Source organism: Erythrolamprus reginae, chromosome 12 (genome assembly GCF_031021105.1).
Source record: "Erythrolamprus reginae isolate rEryReg1 chromosome 12, rEryReg1.hap1, whole genome shotgun sequence".
Taxonomy (NCBI): domain Eukaryota; kingdom Metazoa; phylum Chordata; class Lepidosauria; order Squamata; family Dipsadidae; genus Erythrolamprus; species Erythrolamprus reginae.
The window spans coordinates 31,725,326-31,751,938 of record NC_091961.1 but is presented as its reverse complement, the minus strand read 5'-3'; the positions used below and the strand labels follow the sequence as shown (position 1 = coordinate 31,751,938).

General features: G+C 43.9%; 1 long non-coding RNA gene across 1 annotated transcript; it reads left to right on the top strand.

The window, feature by feature from the left end:
* The first annotated feature begins 51 nt into the window (after nucleotides 1-51).
* Nucleotides 52-26,066, top strand: LOC139174902 (uncharacterized). Its single transcript, XR_011560450.1, has 3 exons — nucleotides 52-269; nucleotides 18,585-18,714; nucleotides 25,989-26,066. It is a non-coding gene; the product is annotated as an uncharacterized lncRNA (long non-coding RNA).
* Nucleotides 26,067-26,613: the final 547 nt, after the last annotated feature.

Genomic DNA, 26,613 nt, shown 5'->3' with positions numbered 1-26,613 from the left:
CTCCAGAAGGAGGTTTATGACCTGGCCTTACAATCTCAGTCTTTCGTTCCCTCCTTCCTGGGCGAATGGGGTTGAGATGAGTCATCAGAAACGATGAATTCCACCCCCTTCCCGACCCATTTCCAAATGGAATTAAAGACTTGTAAGGGCCTCGCTGGGCTAAGATAGATGCCAGGCGCCCTGCGTGTTCCTTTGGCCAAGAGGCTGGCGCGAAATATGGCAAGGCTGATCCAGTTTGGCAGCGAGTGGAATCGGAGTCCGAACAGAAGGTGAGTAGCAGCTGGGTGTGCAGAGAAGAGCAACAAACAGGATTAGGAGACTGGAAGGCTAAAACATACGAAGAACGGCTGCTGGAATTGAGAATGGCTAGTTTCATGAAAAGAAGGACCAGGGGAGACATGATAGCAGCCTTCCAATATCCACAAAGAAGGAATCAACCTATTCTCCAAAGCACCTGAGGGTAGAACAAGAAGCAATGGGTGGAAATTAAACAAGGAGAGAAGCAACTTAGGACTAAGCAGAAATTTCCTGACAGTGAGAGCAGTTAATCCATGGAACAGCTTGCCTCCAGACGTTGTGAATGCTCCAATACTGGAAGTTTTTAAGAAGATGTTGGATAACCAATTTTATTTATTTATTTTTTATTTATTTATTTTGTCATGTACGTATTGGTAGTGTACAAAGATATGACAAGGTTTATATACATCATGATACTAGTAAGAGAGAAACATTAGGACAGGGGATGGAAGGCAGGCTGGTGCACTTATGCACACCACTTACTGACCTCTTAGGAATCAGGAGAGGTCAACAGTGGAGAGTCTAAGGGTAAAGTTTTGGGGGTTAGGGGATGAATGATGATACTACAGAGTCAGGTAACGAGTTCCAGGCATTAACTACTCAGTTACTAAAGTCGTATTTCCTGCAGTCGAGTTTGGAGCGGTTTACTTTACGTTTGTATCTGTTTTGGGCTTGTGTGTTGTTATGGTTGATGCTGAATTGTCTGAAGAGGTGTAGGGTATCTTGCCTAAGCAAGGGGTTAGACTAGAAGACCTCCAAGGTCCCTTCCAACTTTGCTATTCTGTTATTCTGCTACCCTTTCCTTCTTTCCTTCTTTCCTTCTTTCCTTCTTTCCTTCCTTCCTTCCTTCCTCATCAGTGGAGGTTTTTAAGAAGAGACCTTCACACTCCCTTTCAACTCTCTTATTCCATTTCTGTTTCTTGGAGTCCTCTCAAGGCAAACCCTTCCTTGGGTTCTTCAACACTTCAACACAATCAACACTGTCAAACTATTTACCACATCTGCACTACTATTACTACTAGTTTATTTCAATCATTCCTATCATCCACTTCCTCCCACTTATGACTGTATGACTGTAACTTGTTGCTTGTATCCTTAGGATTTTTTATTAATATTGTTTTCTGATTGCTTATTTGACCCCTATGACAATCATTGTTGTACCTCCTGATTCTTTTCTTTTATGCACACTGAGAGCATCTGCACCAAAGACAAATTCCTTGTGTGTCCAATCACACTTGGCCAATAAAGAGTTCTATTCTATTCTATTCTACTCTTCTTTACAAATGTCTCTTTTCTTTTATGTACACTGAGAGCATCTGCACCAAAGACAAATTCCTTGTGTGTCCAATCCCACTTGGCCCATAAAGAATTCTACTCTATTCAAGATCGTCGAAAGCAACTGGGGTTGAGAAGATATCCCGGAAAGTCTGTCTACCTGAAGTGATGGAAAGCCATTTCAAAATCACCAGCACATGCAATTCAAGCAGGGTTTAAATTGGAAGAGCTCACAACCTTTGAAGTGGTCTGTTCAGGTCCATTGGAACAGGCTGAGATGAAACCTAAATTGGCTTTTAATGAGATTTTCAGCTCAGTTGAAATGCCATGCAATTAGTTCGAACCTATCGTTTATTTCAAGACGGTTTCGTTGAGACCTCCCCGCATATTGAAGATGCTTCTTACTTCATTATGATTAACAAGATGGCCATGACTTTTCCGAGGCTCTGGAGATGGATCAGGCAGTAGCGTCTGGATGCCAGGTGACATGATGGTTAGAGAAGCTGTCTTGAGCCAAGAGTTCTGTGCGGCTCCAAAGCTTATACATTCATTAGTTGAGGCACAGTTTTGAAGCCTCTTGGCCAAGGCTGTGGACTCTTCCTACACCAGGGCATGAGTCAGAAGGAGTGGACAATCCCAGGAGTGCCAGGATTTTCACGTGGAAGCTGGTCAGAAGGCAATCCAACCTGAATAAAAGGTGGAGATTCCTGACAGTAAGGATGACTAATCGGTGGATTAATCAGAGTTGTGGGGGCTCCAATGCTGGAGGTTTCCCAGAAAAGGTTAGACAACCGTTTGTCCAGGATGGAATAAGGATTCCTGCCTTGGCCGGTGCGTGTGTGTGTGTAGAATAGAAGACCTCCAATATTCCTTTCAAGTGGAAGGAAGGAAGGGAGGAAGGGAGGGAGGGAGGGAGGAATGGGGAGAGAGAGGGGAGGACAGAGGAAGGAAGATAGGTGAGAAGGAAGGAAAGGAAGAGAGGGAGGAAGGAAGGGAGATAGGGAAGAAGGAAGGAAGGGAGAGAGGGATGAAGGAAAGAAGGAAAAGAAGGGAGAGGGACAAAGGAAGGAAGGAATGAAGGGGAGTGGTATGAAGGAAGGAAGATAGGTGAGAAAGGAGAAAGGAAGGAAGGGAAGGAAGGGAGAGAAAGGCAGGACGGAGGGAGAGAGGGACAAAGGAAGGAAGATAGATGAGAAGGAAGGAAGGAAAGGAAGGAAGGGAGAGGGGGGAGGAAGGGAGAGGGGGGAGGAAGGGGGGGAGGAAGGAAGGAAATGAATGAAGGAAGGAAGGAAGATGGCTATGAAGGAAGATGAGGGAGGAAGGAAAGAAAGAAGGGAGGGTGGGTAGGAAAGTGGGATGAAGAAAGGAAGATAGATGAGAAGGGAGGAAGTAAAGGATGAATGGATGGAATGAAGGAAGGTAGGTAGGAAGGAAGATGTCTGGGAAGGAAGATGAGTGAGGATGAAAAGGAAGGAAGGAAGATTAGATTAAATTAGATTTATTGGATTTATATGCCGCCCCTCTCCGAAGGAAGGAAGGAAGGAAGGAAGGAAGGAAGGAAGGAAGGAGGATGGGTGAGAAGGGGAGGGAGGGAGGAAGGAAGGGAGATGACCAGGAAAGAAGGAAGGAAAGAAGGAAGGAAGGAAGCGAGAAGCAAGGAAGGAGGGAGAGACAATAGGTAAAGCTAGCCCTAGAGTGATCCAGTCTGGAAAAAGGAGGAATGTGAGAACAATCAATCAACAAACATCTTGCCTTCCAAAATTGTGGGTCCTCCACCCTTGCAGGTCTTCACTAAGAGATTGGACAACTGTTTGTCTGGGATGGAATAATGACTCCTGCCTTGAAAAAGGAGGGTTGGACTAGAAGACCTCCAAGGTCCCTTCCCGCTCGAGCCGTTTATGAGTCCCCCTGCACCTCTTATGGCTGGTTTTGTTTTCTTGACGTTTTGGCTTCAGCCCTTGAGCCGCTGTCCAAACAAGCAGCAGATTAGAAACTGAAGGTCGGGCTCACTTTATTCCCATCCAAACAGTTGGAGATAAAAAGTTCAAGCCAGCCCCTCGTTTGTGGACGGGGGCCAGTCGCCTGGTATGAGAAGAATCAGGAAGGTGTGCCATTTAAGGAACTGGCTGTGGGTGGTTTCGGCAAGGCCCGGCCGCCGGGGAGAGAAAATGGTTGCAGAGGAGCCAAAACACAAGCAAATGAGTAAATAAATAGATTTATTGTGCTGCGACTCCTTGTTTTGAAGCTTCTCTTGTGCAAACAGCCATAAAGCTAATGTGATAATCGCTGTTCTGCATTTGGAGAGCCAAAAAACTAGTTTGGCAAATCCGGATCGGCCTTTTTCACCTTAGCAAACTCTGAAGGGGTGTGGACTTCTTCTTCTTCTTCTTCTTCTTCTTCTTCTTCTTCTTCTTCTTCTTCTTCTTCTTCTTCTTCTTCTTCTTCTTCTTCTCCTTCTCCTTCCTCCTTCTTCCTTCTTCCTCTTCATCCTCCTCTTCTTCCTCTTCCTCCTCCTCCTCTTCTTCTTGTCCTTCTATTTCTTCCTCCTCTTCCTCCTTCCCCTCTTCTTCTTCTTCCTTCTTCTTCCTCTTCCTCCTCCTCTTCTTCTTCCTCTTCCTCTTCCTCCTCCTCTTCTTCCTCTTCCTCCTCCTCTTCTTCCTCTTCCTCCTCCTCCTCCTCTTCTTCTTGTCCTTCTTCTATTTCTTCCTCCTCTTCCTCCTCCTTCTCCTCTTCTTCTTCCTCTTCCTCCTCCTCCTTCCTCCTCCTCTTCTTCTTGTCCTTCTGCTTCTTCCTCCTCTTCCTCCTCCCCCCCTTCTTATTCTTCTCATCATCATCATCATCATCATTATTATTATTATTAATTAGATTTGTATGCTGCCCTTCTCCGAAGACTCGGGACTTCAACTCCCAGAATTCCACAAACTGGCTTGGCTTTGCTGGCAGGGGAATTCTGGGAGTTTATTTTTTTTAAATTTACTTATTTATTTTGTCAAGTACGAATTGGTAGTATACAAAGATATAACAATGTTTAGAGTAGTAGATGCTTGGAAAAAACTTCCAGCAGAACGTGGTTGGTAAATCCACAGTAACTGAATGTAAACATGCCTGGGATAAACATAGATCCATCCTGAGATAAAATACAGGGAATAGTATAAAGGCAGACTAGATGGACCAGGAGGCCTTTTTCTGCCGTCAATCTTCTATGTTTCTATGTATTTGCCGATTCTCCAAACTACTCAAAATTTCCACTACTGGTTCTCCAGAATTTTGTCAGAACCTGTTGAATTTCACCCCTGCAACCAACCATTTACGGTCCGAAATCAATAGAGTGGTGGGAAGTCAACCAGCTTGGAGATGCAACCCAAAGGGAGGTTGGTAAACTCCATCGAAGATTAAATCTCACCCCGAGATTAACAATCCCAGGTCAACAAGTACATCAAGAAGTCAAGTCAAGAAAGCTGAACTTTTAAGGAGAGGAGATAATATGAAACTGGAACACGCCCTACTTTGTAGCAGCTTCCCCAAAAATCAAGGACAGTATTTCCTGCCCATTTTGAGACAGGAAGCACCTGAGAATTTTTTTTTTTTAAAAGCTTAATGTTACAAACAAAGATAATAGAAAACCCTGTGTTTTGCCCCCTCCCAGGTCTCGATAAAACCTCGGTGTTATCCATGTTACTTATTGCTTGGGGGGAAATAATTAAAGAAAAGGAGGAAAAATGCAGATAGAAACATAGAAACATAGAAGTCTGACGGCAGAAAAAGACCTCATGGTCCATCTAGTCTGCCCTTATACTATTTTCTGTATTTTATCTTAGGATGGATCTATGTTTATCCCAGGCATGTTTAAATTCATTTACTGTGGATTTATCTACCACGTCTGCTGGAAGTTTGTTCCAAGCATCTACTACTCTTTCAGTAAAATAATATTTTCTCATGTTGCCTTTGATCTTTCCCCCAACTAACTTCAGATTGTGTCCCCTTGTTCTTGTGTTCACTTTCCTATTAAAAACACTTCCCTCCTGGACCTTATTTAACCCTTTAATATATTTAAATGTTTCGATCATGTCCCCCCCTTTTCCTTCTGTCCTCCAGACTAGACAGATGGAGTTCATTAAGTTTTTCCTGATACGTTTTATGCTTAAGACCTTCCACCATTCTTGTAGCCCGTCTTTGGACCCGTTCAATTTTGTCAATCTCTTTTTGTAGGTGAGCTCTCCAGAACTGAACACAGTATTCCAAATGTGGTCTCACACCAGCGTTCTATATAGCGGGATCATAATCTCCCTCTTCCTGCTTGTTATACCTCTAGCTATGCAGCCAAGCATCCTACTTGCTTTCCCTACCGCCTGACTGCACTGTTCACCCATTTTGAGACTGTCAGAAATCATTTTAGATTCCCAACCCTTGACAGTTAGAAACCTGTCTGGTTCTTTTCCCCGATCAAGGGTTAAATTTCTTGGCTGATAATTCAAGTTAACAAAACATGCCTGCGGAACTTTGGACATCTTGTAATAAACATTGCTAAGAAAGGCTTGAGTTCTGTTGAAAAATAACCCTTATTTATAGGTGGACTTCACAAGTTTACATCAAACAGGCAGCTCCTAATCTCTGCAGAAACTAAACTCGGAGGACGTTTGGGTGAAGAGTTTTATCGCCCTGGATCTGGAATATAAACTGTTAGAAAATAATGGTAGGCAAAAAAACAAAACAGATTGAAAATCTTTGTTATTTCTCCATCACGAGTCGGGTTGGAAGAAAATCAACCAGGGCTAAAATAGCCTGCAAAGGAAATTTAGAGGAAGAAGATGATGATATCGTTGAGCATCTAAATCAGTGTTTTTCTAAATCAATGCAGCTCGCGTAGAGATGGAGTAAAATGGGCATACCTAGGTACAGTGGAACCCCGACATAAGAGCTGCTCTACTTAAGAGCAACTCGAGATAAGAGCTGGGAGGGGAGAGATATTTTTGTTCTACTTACAAGCCCAAATTCGAGATACAAGCGCCAAGGAGCTGTCTCCTGAAGCCAAACGCTAACTTCCGCGTTCGGCTTCAGGAGACAGCTGCGATGCGGCGCGCGTGTTTTAAAAGGTTGCAGCCGGCCTGGGGGGCTCGGGGGGGGGTGCTTGCAGCTTTCTTTCTTGCTCTTTTTCTTTCTCTCTTTTACCTTCCCTTCCTCTATTTCTTCTTTTCTTTCTCCTTCCCACCTTCTTCCCTCCCTCCCTCCCTCCCTTCACTCATTCCTCTCTTACTCTCCCCTTTCATAAGTTTCCTTGCTTCCTTCCTCTGTTCCTGTCCCTTCCCCCTTTCTTTCTTTCTTTCTTTCTTGCTTTCTTTCTTGCTCTTTTTCTTTCTCTCTTTTACCTTCCCTTCCTCTATTTCTTCTTTTCTTTCTCCTTCCCACCTTCTTCCCTCCCTCCCACCCTTCACTCATTCCTCTCTTACTCTCCCCTTTCATAAGTTTCCTTGCTTCCTTCCTCTGTTCCTGTCCCTTCCCTCTTTCCTTCCTTCCTTCCCACCCTCCGTCCATTCATTCACCCATTCCTCTCTTGATCGCTTAAAGCCGGTCCCTGGTGCAAAAAGGGTTGGGGACCTCTGTCCTACAGGATTGGGTGGCAGAGAAGTTGAACATATGTAAATTTAAAAGTTTAAGAAAGTTTACAAGTTAAGTGAAAGAAACTTCATTATTCATTTATATGTACATGTACATTTCTTCATTAAAAACATGTCTTTCTGCATAATTTAGACTAACTTTGTGAGTTTTTTGAGGGCTGGAACCAATTAAAATTATTTACATTAATTCCTATGGGGAAAAGTCATTCGAGATAAGAGCTGCTCGACTTAAGAGCCCAGGTCCGGAACGAATTAAACTCGTATCTCGAGGTACCACTGTATACCCGTTTTTACACGTGCTGCTGCATTTTGCACCAGCTGGAGTCTCCGAACACTATTCAAGGGTAGCCCCATGTAGAGCGCATTGCAATAGCCAAGACGAGAGGTGATGCAGTACAAATCTCTGGAGGGAGCTGATTCCAGAGGGCTGGGGCCCCCACAGAGAAGGCTCTTCCCCTAGGCCCTGCCAAACAACATTGTCTAGTTTGACGGGACCTGGAGAAGGCCGACTCTGTGGGACCTAACCGGTCGCTAGGATTGATGAGTTACCGTGATAGCAGTTCTTCCTCCCTCCTTCAAGGCCATTCCCTCTTCCCTCTACAATCCAAAGCCACCAGGAGAGCATCCACAATAGGACCAGGGAGCAAACTCCATCATTTTTGGTAGTTGCCAAACACCAGCCCACTTTGTAAAAATTGGCAAGGAAAGAGCTGACATTAATTTAATTAAGCGTCGCTCCTATTTTCTAATTATTGGCACAGTGGCGTGTTAACTCCCCCACAAACATGTGATTTAGCCCCCATTGCCTGTCCCCTCTTTGGTGGAGTTTGCAGATTATTAACCATGGCTACAGAGATTCTTGTTTATAGAGTTAAGCAGAGTGGGGGGAATTGAGGAAGGGAACTTAATAGACTTTGCAGAATCTAGGACCCGGTTTCAAATAAATCTGGCAAAGAATTTTTTTATTTTTTTTTCTCTCTAATCACAGTACAATAAAAATTATAACAACGGCATCAATTTTTTTTACAAAAATCAATTCCAGGAAGTTATAGAATACAATGCTACCACCTTCACTTCTGACATCTGAATAAAAATAGCTGCCCAATTTTTTAATGCTACAAAAATATATTATTAGCTAAGACCCCATTTAAGCTGTTCCTAATTCTATTATCTCACATTGAATAGGCTGAAATGTTTCAAATCTTTCCTAATCGCTTCCATATCAGTTTTCATATATAATCAATACCCTTTACAAATAGTTAACGCCTATTAATAAAATACCCTTAAAAAAACATTTGAAAAATTCTTACAGTAGCATGCATAGTCAAAGGGGAAAAAATAAACCCAATAATATCACCAAATGTTGCCTAATTAATCCAATTACCAAGCTAATTACTAATTGCTTTATATAAAAAATTAAAAATGAAAAAGCTGGATTTGCAGGTTGGATTAGCCCTGCACCCAAGCCAACATTTTGATTGCTCGGTGCCCTGAATTTTGACCCGCTTTTTCTCTCTCTTTTTTTTTTTAAATTTTTTTTATTAATTTTTAATAATGACAGATATACACTACATAAAGCACAGTGCACAGTGACCGAACATCATTCATTCTGACTACCAAAATGAGGGTGTACTTTTTAATATCATTTTAACCCAAGAACATTACCCTATTTACAAATTATAGAGTGGTTCCAGTTTATTCTTTATACCTTGGTCTCGAATTTTAGTAACCATAAAACCTCCAACCCTGCCCCATCTTCCCATCAGTTCTTTCATTTTATTTTCATTAACCATATTCATCTTTATGCCCATAATTTCAAACTGAATATGTTCCACCATGTACAAGTACCAATTTTGTATTGTCCATTTTGTTGCCTCCTTCCAACCAAAAATCTTGCATCCTTCCAACCCAAAATGTTGCATCCTTCCAACGTTGCATCTTTCCAACCTAAAATGTTGAATCTTTTCAACCTAAAATGTTGCATCCTTCCAACATAACATTTGCATCCTTCCAAAGTAAAACATTGCATCTTTTCAATCTAAAACGTTGCATCCTTCCAGCCTAAAACGTTGCATCCTTCCAATGTTGCATCCTTCCAACCTAAAACATTGCATCCTTCCAACGTTGCATTCTTCTAACCTAAAATGTTGCATCCTTCCAATGTTGCATCCTTCCAACCTAAAACATTGCATCCTTCCAACGTTGCATTCTTCTAACCTAAAATGTTGCATCCTTCCAATGTTGCATCCTTCCAACCTAAAACATTGCATCCTTCCAACGTTGCATTCTTCTAACCTAAAATGTTGCATCCTTCCAATGTTGCATCCTTCCAACCTAAAACATTGCATCCTTCCAATGTTGCATCCTTCCAACCTAAAATGTTGCATCCTTCCAATGTTGCATTCTTCTAACCTAAAATGTTGCATCCTTTCAACGTTGCATCCTTCCAACCTAAAACGTTGCATCCTTCCAACGTTGCATCCTTCCAACCTAAAACATTGCATCCTTTCAACGTTGCATCCTTCCAACCTAAAACGTTGCATCCTTCCAACCTAAAACGTTGCATCCTTCCAACCTAAAACTTAATCAGGTTGTAAAATGGGTTGAAACTCACCTAACTGCCTCTCTAAGCAACATACGTGGGGCTCAATTGTAGTCATAAACTGAGGACCCCCTGTAATTCGTGTCATCCTACAAACCCAGAAAATGGTCTGGTTCTATAACCAATTTGGTCCAATGCAGCTCAGTCTGATGCACTAAATATAACCATCGGCAACTCCAGACCGAATCGGTGCCAAAAACCCCTTCTGGCCCAGGCTTATTCCAAATGCCGGCTCCGGCTTCCAGAAGTCCTACTTTGGGGCGGGAGGAGCCGAAAACCACATACAGTTGCGAGGTTGTTGAGTTTCCAGAGCAGCTGGTGACATCTGTTCACACAAACAGTCCTAGCCGGTCATTCAATTCCTCCTGATTAAAAACCGTCTCATAGAATCCGGACTCCCCAGGGAAGAAAGGAAAGGGGGCGAGGAGAGGGAGGGGAAAAGCCTGTGTATATATTCAGCATCAGTTATATTTTCAAATATTTGGAAAGGCTAGAGCAGCGCTGAAAACTTTCCTTTAAATCAGGCTTTATTTCCCAAACTTGGTGATATTAAAATATGTAAACTTCAAATCCCAGAATTCCATATCCCAGTGTTTCCCAACCTTGGCAACTTGACGATATTTGGACTTCAACTCCCAGAATTCCCCAGCCAGCAAATGCTGGCTGGGGAATTCTGGGAGTTGAAGTCTAGATATCTTCAAATTGGCAAGGTTGGGAAACACTGCCATATCCAGCATGATGATAATTTATTTTTATTTGTTTATTTGTTACACATGTACCAGATAGCAGGTATAGGTATTAAACATAAACATAAGCAAAGTAAGTAGAAATAAATGAGGACAATAGGACAGTAAGTCAGGGATGGTAGGTACGATGGTTCGCTTATGCACGCCCCTTAAATAATAGAAGAGAATGCAGAATAATACAGATTAATGGAGTTGAAAGGGACCTTGTGGGTCATCTAGTCCAACCCTCTGCCTAAGCAGGAGACCCTTACCACTTTATAAGGTCTTGGTAAGGCCACACTTGGAATACTGCATTCAATTTTGCTCGCCAGGATGTTTAGACTCTGGAAAAAGTGCAGAGAAGATGATTAGGGGACCGGAGGCTAAAACGTATGAAGAACGGTTGCAGGAACTGGGCATGGCTGGTTTAATGAAAAGAAGGACCAGGGGAGACACGATAGCAGCCTTCCAATATCTCAGGGGTTGCCACAAAGAAGAAGGAGTCAAGCTATTCTCCAAAGCACCTGAGGAGGAAGCAATGGGTGGAAACTAAACAAGGAGAGAAGCAACTTAAAACTAAGGAGAAAATTCCTGATAGTTAGAACAATGATCCAGTGGAACAGCTTGCCTCCAGAGTTATGAATGCCACAACACTAGAAGTTTTTAAGAAGAAATTGGACAATCATTTGTCTGAACTAGTGTAATGTTTCCTCCCTAACCAGAGGGTTGGACTAGAAGACCTCTAAGGTCCCTTCCAACTATGTTGTTGTTGTTGCTGCTGCTGCTGCTACTGCCATTCATTCATTCATTCATTCATTCATTCATTCACTCACTCATTCACTCACTCATTCATTCATTCATTCATTCACTCATTCATTCATTCACTCATTCATTCATTCACTCACTCATTCATTCACTCACTCATTCATTCACTCATTCACTCACTCATTCATTCATTCATTCATTCACTCATTCATTCATTCATTCACTCATTCATTCATTCACTCATTCATTCATTCACTCACTCATTCACTCATTCACTCATTCACTCATTCACTCATTCACTCACTCATTCATTCATTCATTCATTCACTCATTCACTCATTCATTCATTCATTCATTCACTCATTCATTCATTCATTCATTCACTCACTCATTCATTCATTCACTCATTCATTCACTCACTCATTCACCCATTCACTCATTCATTCACTCACTCACTCACTCATTCATTCATTCATTTGGATAGCCTTTGCTGAAGGCAAGATGCTGTGGACCATCTCCAAGGACTCCTTCAAAGCAATGGACATTCAGGGAGGAAGGCTGCCATTACATTCTCCCAACCTTCCGGATCAAACCATGGTCAGAACCATTTCTGGACATCATCTTCATCATCATCATCATTATTATAGAATTTAAGAATTTAACTGACTCTATGTGAGAGTAGATAGGGAAAAAGGATTGAAGAATTATAAAGTTACTTGAAATCTGGTTATACTTATGTCCAAATAATATCTGCTGGTAGTATTCACCTTATGATAAACCGATGAGTTTAAATTAAGCTGTCAATGAGACAGCGGGGGGCGGGTTTGTCTATGGTTTTTTATCACTTACCCCTTTTTGATGATGAATGTAAAGATGCAATGATGGAGAAAATACCTTTTCAAATGTATATATTTGAAATAACATTCTTTTTTATATAAAAATAAAAATAAAGGGGGAGTGATTTCTGACAGTCTCAAAATGGGTGAACAGTGCAGTCAGGCGGTAGGAAAAGCAAGTAGGATGCTTGGCTGCATAGCTAGAGGTATAACAAGCAGGAAGAGGGAGATTGTGATCCCCTTATATAGAGCGCTGGTGAGACCACATTTGGAGTACTGTGTTCAGTTATGGAGACCTCACCTACAAAAAGATATTGACAAAATTGAACGGGTCCAAAGACGGGCTACAAGAATGGTGGAAGGTCTTAAGCATAAAACGTATCAGGAAAGACTTCATGAACTCAATCTGTAGAGTCTGGAGGACAGAAGGAAAAGGGGGGACATGATCGAAACATTTAAATACGTTAAAGGGTTAAATAATGTTCAGGAGGGAAGTGTTTTTAATAGGAAAGTGAACACAAGAACAAGGGGACACAATCTGAAGTTAGTTGGGGGAAAGATCAAAAGCAACATGAGAAAATATTATTTTACTGAAAGAGTAGTAGATCCTTGGAACAAACTTCCAACAGACGTGGTAGATAAATCCACAGTCACTGAATTGAAACATGCCTGGGATAAACATAGATCCATCCTAAGATAAAATACAGGAAATAGTATAAGGGCAGACTAGATGGACCATGAGGTCTTTTTCTGTCGTCAGTCTTCTATGTTTCCATGTTTCTATTATAGAATTCTCTGCTTCTTTTCTGTCTCTTTATGGATGGGGCCACTACGTCAGCGGAGGGCAAAATGTCTCGATTCATGCAGCCCCCTCCCTGAAGTTTAAGTCACCTCTTCCCTTGTTTGGGACGAGCCCCCTCCCACCCACACCCACCCCAGGGCTCCCCCTTCGCCGTTGGCCTTTTGCATACATGGGGCACAAAGGCCCCTCTGTCTCTGAGCAGAGGAGACCCCCCCCCAAAAGGCTGGGACGATGCGGTCATCCCGTCAAGTGTGGGAGGACCCGGAGGGCACCGGCAAGCGAGCAGCTGCTGGTCCCAGGCTTCCTGTTGTAATGAACTAATTAATCACAGTAAATAGACCAACAGTCGTCTTGACAGAGAGCCGCCTGCCTGCCTGCCTCCATCCCTCCCGGCCTGCCAGGTGGGGGCCAGAGATGAGGAAGGCTCAGGTGGCAGGCTGGGAGGGTCGGTTTGGGGAAGGGGGGGGGGGCGCAAGGGTCTTTGTACGGGGGTGTGGGGGCAATTAATCTTCTGAATGGGGAACGAGAAGCTTTCGGGAGGGGGGGAAGAGAGAGAGAGAGAGAAAGAGAGAGTGAATGGCAGACAGAGAGAAGAGAGAAAGAGAGAGACAGAGAGAAGGGGGAGAGAGAGAAGGAGTCAGAGAGACAGAAAGAGAGAGAGAGGACGAGAGTGAGAAAAAGCGAAAGCGAAAGAGAGAAGAGGGAGAGAGGGAGAAGGGGGAGAGAAAGAGAGAGACAAAGAGAGAGAAGGAGAGAGAGGGGGAGAGAGAGAAGGAGGAGATAGACACACACACACACACACAGAGACAGACAGACAGACATGGGGAGAGGGGAGAGAGAGAGAAAGAGAGAAGGGGAGAGAGAGACAAGGAGAGACAAGGAGGAGAGAGAGGGAAAGAGAGAGTGAAAAACAGAGACAGAAGGAGAGCGGGGGAGAGATAAGCAGAGATAGAAAGAGAGTAAGCGAGAGGATAGAGAAAGATAGAGAGGAGAGAGAAAGGGAGATAAGGGGAGGGAAAGAAAGAAGGGGAGAGAGAGAGAGGAAAGGGGGACAGAGGAAGGAGAGAGAGAGAGGAGAGAAAGAAGGGGAGAGAAAGAGAGAGTGAAAGAGAAAGAGAGAGAAAGAGAGAGAAAGACAGAGAAGGGGGGAGAGAGAGAGAGAGAAAGGGGGAGAAGGAGAGCAATCATATCCCCCCATTCTCCACGGGGGTCGTGCCAGGAGCGGAATCCCCACCAGCAGCTCCGAGCAGACCCTCTGGAGAAAGGCCTGATCAAACAGCTGCCTGGAAGTGAGCAGGAGCCCCGAGGGGGTCTTTGCAACTTCGGAGTGGCAGCCCCTCTGCAGCTGCTCTAGAGGTGGTGGTAGCAGAAGCCTCCCTGCTAAAGCAGCTTGAAGGTGGATGGACTTCAACTCCCAGCATTCCCAGCCAGCATGGGTGGACTTTAAGAATCAGAACTTCCTGCTGGCTGGGGAAATTCTGGGCGTTGAAGTCGGAGCATCTTCAAGCGGCAAAGGTTGGGAAGCCATCTTTCCCAACTAGATTTACACAAGTCTAGTTGTGAACGCAACTAGACTTACAATCCTAGGCTTAGAAAGCTTAGAACTACATCACCTTAAACACGACCTAAGCATAGCCCGTAAAATCATCAGCTACAACGTCCTTCCTGTCAATGACCACTTCAGCTTCAACCACAACAACACTCGAGAACACAACAGATACAAACTCAAATTAACTGCTCCAAAATTGACTGCAGGAAATACGACTGTAGCAACTGAGTAGTTGGTGCGTGGAACTCACTACCAGACTCTGTAGGATCATCACCTAACTCCCAAGACTTTACCCTTAGACTCTCCACTGTTGACCTCTCCTGATTCCTCAGAGGTCAGTAAGGGGCCTGCATAAGTGCATCCGAATGCCTTCCATCCCCTGTCCTAATGTTTCTTTTTTTTACTAGTATCATGTATATGAATATTATTATATTTTTGTATACCACCAATATGCACTTGACAAAACAAACAAACAAATAAATAAAATTTTCCTTTTTTCCTTCCTCCCTTCCTCCCTCCCTTCCCCCTTCCTTCTTTCCTTCCTTCCATCTTTTCTTCTTTCTTTTCTTCCTTCCTTCTTTCCTTCCTTCCATCTTTTCTTCCTTCTTTCTCCCTCCTTCCATTCCCATCTCCTTCCTTCCTTCCTTCCTTCCTTCTCCCTCCTTCCATTCCCATCTCCTTCCTTCCTTCCATCCTCCCTCCTTCCTTCCTTCCCTCCTTCCTTCCATCCTCCCTCCTTCCTCCCTCCCTCCCTCCTTCCCTCCTTCCTTCCTTCCTTCCTTCCTTCCATCCTCCCTCTTCCCTCCCTCCCTCCCTCCTTCCTTCCTTCCTTCCTTCCTTGGGAGTATTTTGGCAGAAAACATTTAGCGGGTGACCTCTGAGTCCTTGTTTGCATCTGCAGAAGACGGTGCAAGCGCCCTTGGAGAAGCAGCGGCAGTTGTTAGCAAAACAGGGTCATTCATTTTATTTATTAAACAAATCCAGACAGGATAAATATAGACCTGGGATCAGGGAGAGTGGGTGGAGCTTCGTGCTGCCGCGGCTAACGGTTCTCCAAACCACGGGACACTTCCGCTACCAGACACACACACGTTTGAAAATTCAAAACAATGTTCTTTATAATGAAAATTCACTTAAACCAAGCCCTCTTTTGGTATAGCAAAGAGCACTGGTCTCCAAACAAACTGGTAATTTGTACAAGTCCCTTATCAGTTCTGTGATACTTAGCTTGCAGCTGTGAGGCAATTCACAGTCCTTCTTCTTTCACAAAGTGAAACACACTTTGCTCTGGTTTAGTTTTAAAGCGGGGGAAAATCAGCACACAAAAGGTCGAAGTCAGCAAAACAGTCACGAAACACAACGATCAGATAATCCTCCATAAGGGCCAAACCCACAGGCTGCTATTTATAGCAGCCTCACTAATGACCACAGCCCCACCCAACCACAGGTGGCCTCATTTTCTTTGATAATAATCTCTCAGTTGTTGTTGCCTATGCATCGCTCCCCGCATGCGTGGCTGTATCATTAACTCTTGTTCCGAATCCAAGGAGGAGCTAGATAATTGATCTCCTTCTGAGCTGTCTGCCCCACTCTCCTCCTCCCTGTCACTCATGTCTTCTTGGTCAGAGGAACCTTCATCAGCAGATTCCACCGGGGGCAAAACAGGCCTGCAGCATGTGGATGTCTCCCCCACATCCACAGTCCTTGGGGCAGGAGCAGGGCCAGAGCTAACCACAACATCCAGTGATATCAAAAGGAGGGAAATAAAATTGTCAGGAGGATGGATAAACAGAAGACAGAAGAGTGGATAAACACGGATTATTTGGCTAGCTTTGTTCTGTTCTTTTGATTCAGCAGGAAACAGAAAGCAGAAATCTACATTCTATCTTCTTTTTGGCTATGAAGTAGGAAAGGACAGGGGGAAAAAAATAGATGCTGGTTGTCAGCCCAAGCCAACGGATGTAGGAGTGAAATTGACATGATAGTTTATCTTTTCATTCTGCGGGAATTCCAGGCATGTTTTACAGGTTGAAAACCTCCCCATTTAGACTGAAATATCCTCTCCCCCCACCCAGCCTGGGTGACCTTCGGATATGCAGAGAGGGAAAGTCCCAGAATTTTCAACTATCGTAGCCTTCGAGCTACATGAGGAGGTGGGCTGGGAAATAGGGAGCTATAATCTTCAGGCATTGATGTTCTCAGACATCATCACGATACAAAAAGGACGTTGAGACTCTAGAAAGGGTACAGAGAAGAGGGACAAAGATGACAAGGGGACTGGAGGTTAAAACATACGAAGAACGGTTGCAGGAACTGGGTTTATGTCTAGTTTAATGAAAAGAAGGACCAGGGGAGACATGATACTGTCCCAATATCTCAGGGATTGCCACAAAGGAGAGGGAGTCAAGCTATTCTCCAAACCACTTGAGGGTAGAGCAATGGATGGAAACTAAAGAAGGAGAGAAGCAACTTAGAACTAAAGAGAAATTTCCTGAAAGTTAGAACAATTCATCCGTGGAACAATTGCCTCCAGAAGTTGTGGATGCTCCAACACTGGAAGTTTTTAGGAAGATATTGGACAACCATCAGTCTGAAGTAGTGTAGGCACTGTGAAGCGGTATATAAGTCTATATGCTGCTGTTGTTGCTTTCATTGTTTATTATCATCATCATCATCATCATCATTATTTGGAGAACCTCTGCTGAAGGCAAGATGCTGTGGACCATCTCCAAGGACTTCTTCAAAATGATGGACATTCATGGATGGAGGCTGCCACTACATTCTCCCAACCTTCCAGATCAAACCATGGACAGAAGCATTTATGAACATCTGGATTTCCTGGCGATCCAAGAGTAATTTTAATCTAGAATGGGATGCAAACAGCTTTTTATAATTTGCAAAATTGCCCTTTTTTTACAGCATGCTCCGTATTCGAAATGATACACTATGGAGAAAGATTGGATAAAAGTATAATATAATTAAAAAAAAAACAATGACCACACTTTTCTGAAGGTCCAATGCAGTCATCCTTCAGATCAGATCAAGATGAAGAATTACTGTCAATTACCCATGCACAAGATGTTCTTTCTTTATCGGGAATGGATGCTTAACTGAATCATCTTGGATGGTTCATCGGGGAGATAATTGAGTCCACGTTTTTACCACAGTAGGCATCTGTTTATGCAAAAGAAGCGGCTTTAAACTTCTTGAGGGATGTTCAGCTGTTTCAACTTCATAAACGTTGTCCATGCGGGAGAAACAGGGATTCGCTGCTGGGAGTTCACAGGGGTTCGGGAGAACCTGTAGCTAAGTTTCTCTGCAGCTCACTCCACTCTGACTCTCCCAAGAGGCCCCATGTAGCCCCCTCGTGCCTGTCCCCTCACAAGATTTAGCTTCGGTGCATGCGCAGAAGAAAAAGCTATGAAAAATTGAAGAAAAAAGATGGCGGTGCCCATAGGACTGGCATTGGAGCGGTCGTGCGCAAATTGCATAATCTGGCAGCGCTACCGCAGCGGTAGCAACTCATAACTGATGATCACCCTCGAAGATGGTTCTATTAGAAAATTCCTCTTATTTATCTATTTATTTATCTATTTATTTATCTATTTCTCTCTCTATCTCTCTATCTCTCTATCTCTCTATCTCTCTATCTCTCTATCTCTCTATCTATCTACCTACCTACCTACCTACTTACTTACTTATTAGATTTGTATGCCGCCCCTCTCCGCAGACTCAGGGCGGCTCACAACAATAACAAAAAACAATGTATCACAAATCTAATATTAAAAAGTCTTTAAAAAACCCTTATTTTTAAAAAACTAGACACACACACAAACATACCATTCATAAATTATATAGGCCAGGGGGAGATGTGTCTGTTCCCCCATGCCTGACGGCAGAGGTGGGTTTTAAGAAGTTTTGCGAAAGGCAAGGAGGGTGGGGGCAATTCTAATCTCTGGGGAGAGCTGGTTCCAGAGGGTTGGGGCTGCCACAGAGAAGGCTCTTCCCCTGGGTCCCGTCATTGTTTAGTCGACGGGACCCGGAGAAGGCCAACTCTGTGGGACCTAACTGTTCTTGTCACTGAACTGAACTAATTCCGTTTATTTATTCCTTCTCAGGTCTTCTTTTTGCTTTCACGGGAGTTCTTGAGAAGAATCCAAGGCGAAGAGCAATCTAACTCCCCACTGATCATCTGCGAGAGCACAAATGCCTTGTTTTCTTTTTTTATACAGCATGCAGCTGACAGGGGTGAGTTGATAGTGGTGTATAATTATAGCATCCCAACTCTTTGCCAGGTATTGATTTTCATCGTCAAATAGCAACAACAAACCAACATGGTAGCGCATCATAATGTTGCTCTTCTGTTGTGGTGTATCAAAAGCAGGATTGGGGGGTGACTTTGCAGGAACAACAACAGCAGCGATGACAATAATAATAATAATAATAATAATAATAATAATAATAATATAAGAAGAAGAAGAAGAAGAAGAAGGAAGAAAGAAGAAGAAGGGGAGAAGGAGGAAGGAGGAGGAGGAGGAGGAAGAAAAAGGAGGAGGAGAAGGAGAAGAAGGAAGAAAGAAGGGGAGGAGGAGGGAGGAGGAGGAGGAAGAAAAAGGAGGAGGAGGAAGGAGGAGGAGGAGGAGGAGGAGAAGAGAAGAAGAGGAAGAAGAAGAAGAAGAAGGAAGAAGAAGGGGAGGAGGAGGAAGGAGGAGGGGGAAGGAGGAGGAGGAGGAAGAAAAAGGAGGAGGAGGAAGGAGGAGGAGGAGGAGAAGAAGAAGAGAAGAAGAGGAAGAAGAAGAAGAAGAAGGAAGAAAGAAGAAGGGGAGGAGGAGGAAGGAGGAGGAGGAAGAAAAAGGAGGAGGAAGGAGGAGGAGGAGAAGAAGAAGAGAAGAAGAAGAAGAAGGAAGAAGGAAGAAGAAGGGGAGAAGGAGGAAGGAGGAGGAGGAGAAGAAGAAGAGAAGAAGAGAAGAAGAGGAAGAAGAAGAAGAAGAAGGAAGAAAGAAGAAGGGGAGAAGGAGGAAGGAGGAGGAGGAGAAGAAGAAGAGAAGAAGAGAAGAAGAGGAAGAAGAAGAAGAAGAAGGAAGAAAGAAGAAGGGGAGGAGGAGGAAGAAAAAGGAGGAGGAGGAGGAGAAGAAGAAGAGAAGAAGAGGAAGAAGAAGAAGAAGAAGGAAGAAAGAAGAAGAAGGGGAGGAGGAGGAGGAAGAAGGAGGAGGAGGAGGAGGAGGAGGAGGAGGAGGAGGAGGAGGAGAAGAATTGATTTGATTTAATTTGATTTATTGGATTTATATGCTGCCCCTCTCCGCAAACTCAGGGCGGCATATAAATCCAATAAATCAAATTAAAGAAGAAGAAGAAGAAGGAAGAAGGAAGAAGGAAGAAGAAGGAAGAAGGAGGAGGAGGAGGAAGAAGAAGAAGAAGAAGAAAAAAAGAAGAAGAAGAAGAAGAAGAAGAAGAAGAAGAAGAAGAAGAAGAAGAAGAAGAAGAAGAAGAAAAAGAAGAAGAATGAAAGGGCTCCTATGGGTATGGTCAGGTACGCAGAACCAGTAGAAAAATTTTGAATTTTTTTCTTTTTTCCCCTTCTGGGCTCTGAGTATGTTTTTCCTATCACAGTAAATGAGGTTGAATGTGTAGAATTTTAGAAGAGCTTTACATGGGTGTGGGTGTGTACACACACAGTTTATATAGCAGACAATGTATATTTTTGTGTGCCTGTGTGTCATATGTATGTACACCTATGGGAAATATACATAGAATTAAATAGTATATTTTGGATGTTCAGTAATAGTAGGGAAAATTGTATCTCTTTGAGGCGAGGAGAGGCAAGGCACCCTAAGCCAACCCTCACCCAACCCTTGACGTGAGTGACGTCAAGTTGGCCACCTTTAAGCCAGTCACATGACCTTTAAGCCAACCCTGGTCACATGATCACCGAGCCACTCTCACCTGGCCACATGGCCAGCAAGCCACACCCACAAAATAACGCACCCCTTCACTCGATGTTCCTCAAGAAAGCAAAACCAACAGCGTTGGCCATACTGACCTAGAAGCAAAACAGGGGCTGCGGCTTCGTGTGAACAATTTAGAGAACATGACACTGAGTCTAGAAAGAAGATCATGACAAGCGGATGAGTTGACAGGCGCATCACGAGTTCCATGAGTAAGACAATAGTCTCACTGATGGGATGTGGACTTTGGCCACTCAGTTCTACCTTCTCCATCCTTTTCTAGGCTGGGACTTCTACTGCAGTGTTTCCCAACCTTGGCAACTTGAAGATATCTGGACTTCAACTCCCAGAAGTCCCCAGCCAGCATTCGCTGGCTGGGGAATTCTGGGAGTTGAAGTCCAAATATCTTCAAGTTGCCAAGGTTGGGAAACACTGTTCTACTGTATGTGTTGGGAGGGAATCAATGCCTCCTTTGAATGCACAGTGGGGATCACACGGGCACATGGGCTCTCCTGTAAGTCATGCTCCAAAACATGAGCAACTGAGATCATTACTCACATCCTTCGGGAAGTCCATAGAGGGAAATGTGCTTTTTTTGTATACAGTATTGAACAAAGCTTTCATTTCCTGCGAGAATTAATTTGTCATCCGCCAGGGCTCATAGAACGTTTTACCCTCTGGCTTTTTCTCCTTTCTCCCATTCTTCGGACACCCACACATCCCATTCCCATAGATTCTTCTGGAATCACTCCAGGACCCTGGAAGTCAACCAGAACCCTCGTGCCATGGATCTGAGCTAAAGCCAGAAGTCCAACCCTCCTTAACACAGTTCCCTTTTGTGGCAAAGAGCTCACAGCCACAGACTGATGGGGACTTTGTGCGCAGAAGCAAAGATATCACCAAAATGTGTCAGACAAGTGCATCTCCTTGCAAAATTTGGCTTCTTGAGCATGTGCAGAAGCAAAAACATGCTTGGATGTGTACATACGCATGCATGAGAATAGAAGCTGTATGCACAGTGCAAGTTTAGCTACCGATGCGCCATCCTCATCCGTTTGGGTAGGAACCCAATGCTGATGGTGGTGGCAGGGAAATAGGTTTCTGCCTCCATGAAGATTCTTATTTATCTTTTAGGGGAAATATTCTGCTTTTTAAATAGTAGTAGTAGTAGTAGTAATAATAATAATAATAATAATAATAATAATAATAATAATAATAATAATGGCATCTACGAGACCGCCTTCTGCTGCACGAATCCCAGTGACCGGTTAGGTCTCACAGAGTGGGCCTCCTCCGGGTCCCGTCAACAAAACAATGTCGTTTGGCGGGGCCCAGGGGAAAAGCCTTCTCTGTGGCGGCCCCGGCCCTCTGGAACCAACTCCCCCCGGAGATTAGAATTGCCCCCACCCTCCTTGCCTTTCGTAAGCTCCTTAAAACCCACCTCTGCCGTCAGGCATGGGGGAACTGAGATATTCTTTCCCACTAAGCCTTTACAATTTATGTATGGTATGTTTGCATGTATGGATGTTTGGTTTTACAATAAGGTTTTTTTTAGTTGTTTAGTATTGGATTTACATGCTGTTTTTTGTTACTGTTGTTAGCCGCCCCGAGTCTACGGAGAGGGGCGGCATACAAATCCAACAAATAAATGAATGAATGAATGAATGAATGAATGAATGAATACAATAATAATACAACAATAACAATAATAACAATAACGATAACAATAACAATAACGACAATGACAACAATAATAATAATAATAATAATAATAATACACTGCTCAAAAAAATAAAGGGAACACTCAAATAACACATCCTAGATCTGAACAAATGAAATACTCTCATTGAATACTTTGTTCTGTACAAAGTTGAAAGTGCTGACAACATGTGAAATTGATTGTCAATCAGTGTTGCTTCCTAAGTGGAAAGTTTGATTTCAGAAAAGTTGGATTTACTTGGAGTTATATTGTGTTGTTTAAGTGTTCCCTATATTTTTTGAGCAGTATAACAACAACAACAGAGTTGGAAGGGACCCTAGAGGTCTTCTAGTCCAACCCCCTGCTTAGGCAGGAAACCCTATACTATTTCAGACAAATGGTTATCCAACATCTTCTTAAAAACTTCCAGTGTTGGGGCATTCACAACTTCTGGAGGCAAGTTGTTCCACTGATCAATTGTTCTAACTGTCAGGAAATTCCTCCTTAGTTCTAAGTTACTTCTTTCCTTGTTTAGTTTCCACCCATTGCTTCTTGTTCTAACCTCAGGTGCTTTGGAGAATTTTAATATTTCCTAAAATATTTCCTTCTTCTAGGAGGGGTGGGTGCTAACTTTCTTCAGGATTCTAGATTGCTCCCAGTCAAACCGTAACAGATCTACATCATGGTTTTCTGTCTCTTGTTCGACACCAACGTTACTAACTTTTGGAGTTTTCCCATCTCGGCCCATCTCTCATAACTTCAGTCTCTCCCTGAGAATGGAGAAGGGAGAATCAATTGTTCCCTTTTCTCCAGAAATCTTGGACTCTTCTTTTGTTTTCATCGAATGATCAAGTAAAAACCATTAAGAGCATTAAAGAGACACATACATCAGCAGGGTCTTTCGGAGAACTTTATCGATTTTACTGAATCGTACGTAGCCTGTTGGACTGAAGTTCCACGCTGTTCTGTCTGGGTGCCCCCAGACTTCAACACCAACTGAAAAAAGCAGCCAGACACGCTGGTAAAAGCAAAGGCACTTTATAGTTGGAAAAACAAACACAGAGAAAAACCTGTTCTTCCCAACAGACAGGCTATGAGGCTTCACAGCAGAGTCCTGACGGCCAGACAATACAGCAGACTTCTTGCTGGCACACACACCACTGTAGAGAATAAGACCCACGTCTTTCCCCCCAAGGTTTCAGCCTTCAGGGCCACAAGCCAGAGTCAGAAACGCCAAAGATCACAGCCAGGTCCCAGGACTCCCAAAGATAATACTCCACAATACAGGAAGGGTGGGTCTGCCTTTTCAGCCTTTCTGGGGAGAACCACACCCAAACCCAGCTGTTGCCTATTTAGGGCTGGAAATACCTGGCTAATTGTCCCCTTCGTTGTGCTGCTCTTCTCTGCCTGAGATCGATGATGGCTTGAGCATTTTCATCCAAGGACTCCAGGCTGCTTGCTGGGGAGAGCTCCACCCCGGGGGACTCAGGCTGTTCTCCCTCTCCCTCGGCCTGATATTCCTCCTCCTTGTCTGCCTGGGCCTCCTCCTCCTCCTCCTGTTCCTCATCCTCCCCCTCTGAGCATGGAGCCGGCAGAGGTTCAGCCGTTCCCTGAGGAGCCTCAGACGGAATCACAACACACGCTGCTTCTTTTTTGTTAAAATAAAAATAGAGTTTGACATTTGCAACCCGTACAGAATAAGGAGGTTTTACAGGAACCAACATCATCTACGCCAGTGTTTCCCGCTGGCTGGGGAATTCTGGGAGTTGAAGTCCAAATATCTTCAAGTTGCCAAGGTTGGGAAACAATGATCTACGCAACTCTCAGAACTACAGGAAATGAAAGGCCTGGAAGAATTGAGCCATTTCAATCAGTGCTAGGAGGGAAAGAAAATATTTTGCATCAGGAAAACGCATCGTTATATCTTCTCATCTTGGGTTTGTTGAAGGCAAAGACACTAAATCATGATGTTCAGCTATTGGCAGGGCAGTTTGGGCCCTGCAATTAAGTAATTGCCTTAGAAAATCAGCAAAAGAAAATCTGGCGATAGGAATTGTTTGCGTTGCAGCTTGCTTTGAACCTCAAATGTTAGGCTTCCTCCTGGCGTGTAATGGAAAATAGAGTGGTCCCTCTACCTAAGAACGCCTCTACTTATGAACTTTTCTAGATAAGAACCGGTTGTTCAAGATTTTTTTTTTGCCTCTTCTCAAGAACCATTCTCCACTAAAGTGGAATACAGTTCTTGAGAAGAGGCAAAAAAATCTTGAACACCCGGTTCTTATCTAGAAAAGTTCGTAAGTAGAGGCGTTCTTAGGCAGAGGTATCTGGTTTAATGGATGGAAACTAATCAAGCAGAGACCCAACCTAGCACTTAGAGAATTTTCCAACAGTTAGAACAATTTGGAATAGCTTGCCTTCACAAGTTGTGGGTACTCCATCGCTGAAGAGGTTGGACAATTCGTTTGAAATTCATTTCCAACAACCATTTCCAAGGAGAGATTCAACCTGGAAATAAGGGGGAATTCTCTGACAGTGAGAACAATCAATCAACGGAACAGAAGTTGCCTTGGGAAGTTATGGGAGCTTCATTACTGGAAGCTTTTAAGAAGAGGCTGGGCTGCCATTTGTCAGAAATGGTGTAGGGTCTCCTGCTTGGGGTTGGACCAGATGACCTACAAGGGGGAGGGAGGGGAAGGAGGGAGAGAGGGGGAGAGAAAGAGAGACATAAGGGGAGGGAGAGAGAGAAGGAGGAGAGGGAGTGAGAGAGAGAAGGAGGGGAGGGAGGGAAGGAGGGGGAGAGAAAGAGAGACATAGGGGAGGGAGAGAGAGAAGGAGGGGAAGGAGGGAGAGAGAGAAAGGAGGGAAGGAGAGGGGTAGAGAGAAAGATGGAGGGGGAGCAAAGGAGAAACCGAGCAAAGGAGGCGGAAGAAGGGAGGGAGGAGGAGAGAGAAGGAGAGGGAAAGAGGGGGAGAGGGGGAGAGAAAGAGAGACATGGAGGGAGGGAGAAAGAGAGAGAGAAGGAGGGGAAGAAGGGAGGGAGGGGGGGAGAGAGAGATGGAGGGGGATGGAAGGAGAAAGAGAGCACGAATGAGGGGGAAGGAGGGAGGGAGAGAGAGGGAGGGAGAGAGAGAGGGAAGGTGAGAGAGAGAGAGAGAGAGGAGGGGAAGGGAGGGTGGGAGGGGGAGAATATCTTGGCCCATCAGGATTTATACTTCACCTGCAGACAGAGGACAAGATATTACATCCAGCCGAAATGCTGTCAAAATTCTCCTAATTTGGAAGCAGAGCCCAAGGGCTGTGATAAGGGGGAACCCATCTAGGCACCCCGAGACATTTGCTGCCCGGAGAGCGATAAAAGTAGAGATTCATTTTAAAGACACCAGAGAGAAGGCGAAGAGGCCGAGCAGGGGCCCGGAGCCAAGAACACCATCAGCAAATCAAGGTATGTCCTTAGATGCCTCTTGCCTGCTTCCAAATAAAACCGTGAATGAACAAGACAGTGGCCCTTGGAACGGGGAGAGGGGGGAAAGGCAATGTCAAACATGACCATAAATGCCGAAAAGCATCTCCAGCAACCTCGCAGGGTGTGTGTGTGTGTGTGTGTGTGTGTTGGGGCGAGGTTGGGAGGGAGGGAGGTGGCGGAAGAAACCAGATGAACAGAAAGGATTAAAAAAAAATTATATCCTTGCCACCAAACAAACCAGTAGAAGAGAGATTTAAACTCAGAAATAAAACGATGTGCAGAATGATAAATTCACCCCAACAATTTATACTCCTATTACAGAACTACGAGCATGAGAGACTGATGGAGGCTTTGGGTGTTTTACTACAAGTGTCGGCCAGAAAGTAACGCACCACATTTTATTTTCTTCAAACAGTGGTTTCTACTGGGAGAAGGAAAAAACCAGGCAATTCGAACGAAGACAAGCTACAGTTTTCTCCCTGCAAGGAATGCTTGTTCCGTGAGTGGGCAGAGGGGAGTGAGAAGAGAGAGAGAGAGAGGGCGGGAATGAAGGAGAAATACCGTGGAGATTTAATGTACGTGGAATCTCCATCAGTTTGACCACCCATGTTGTGGCACGCCAGATTAAAAACAAAAGTGAGCTGCCTCCCATCTGCAATAACAGGCTAGTTTTTATAGAACTGTTGCAAGAAATATCTGTTTGGGTTCAGTTCCAAGCAGGGGGAAAGACACTGCGAACATGGTGGTGGATTGGAAAGATGGTTTAATGATGGACAGGGTCACATGGCTTGACGTCAGTAACGGGCCCCACCTGGTACAAATGGGATTTTTGCCTCCTTTTTTTAGTTTAGTTTAGTTTAGTTTTATTGGATTTATATGCCGCCCCACTCCAAAAACTCGGGGCGGCTAACAACAATCATAAACAATATACAATAATAATCCAATACTAAAAGCGAATTAAAACCCCTTAATATATAAAACCAAACATACATAAAAACATACCATGCATACAATTGTAACGGCCTAGGGGGAGAAGAAGT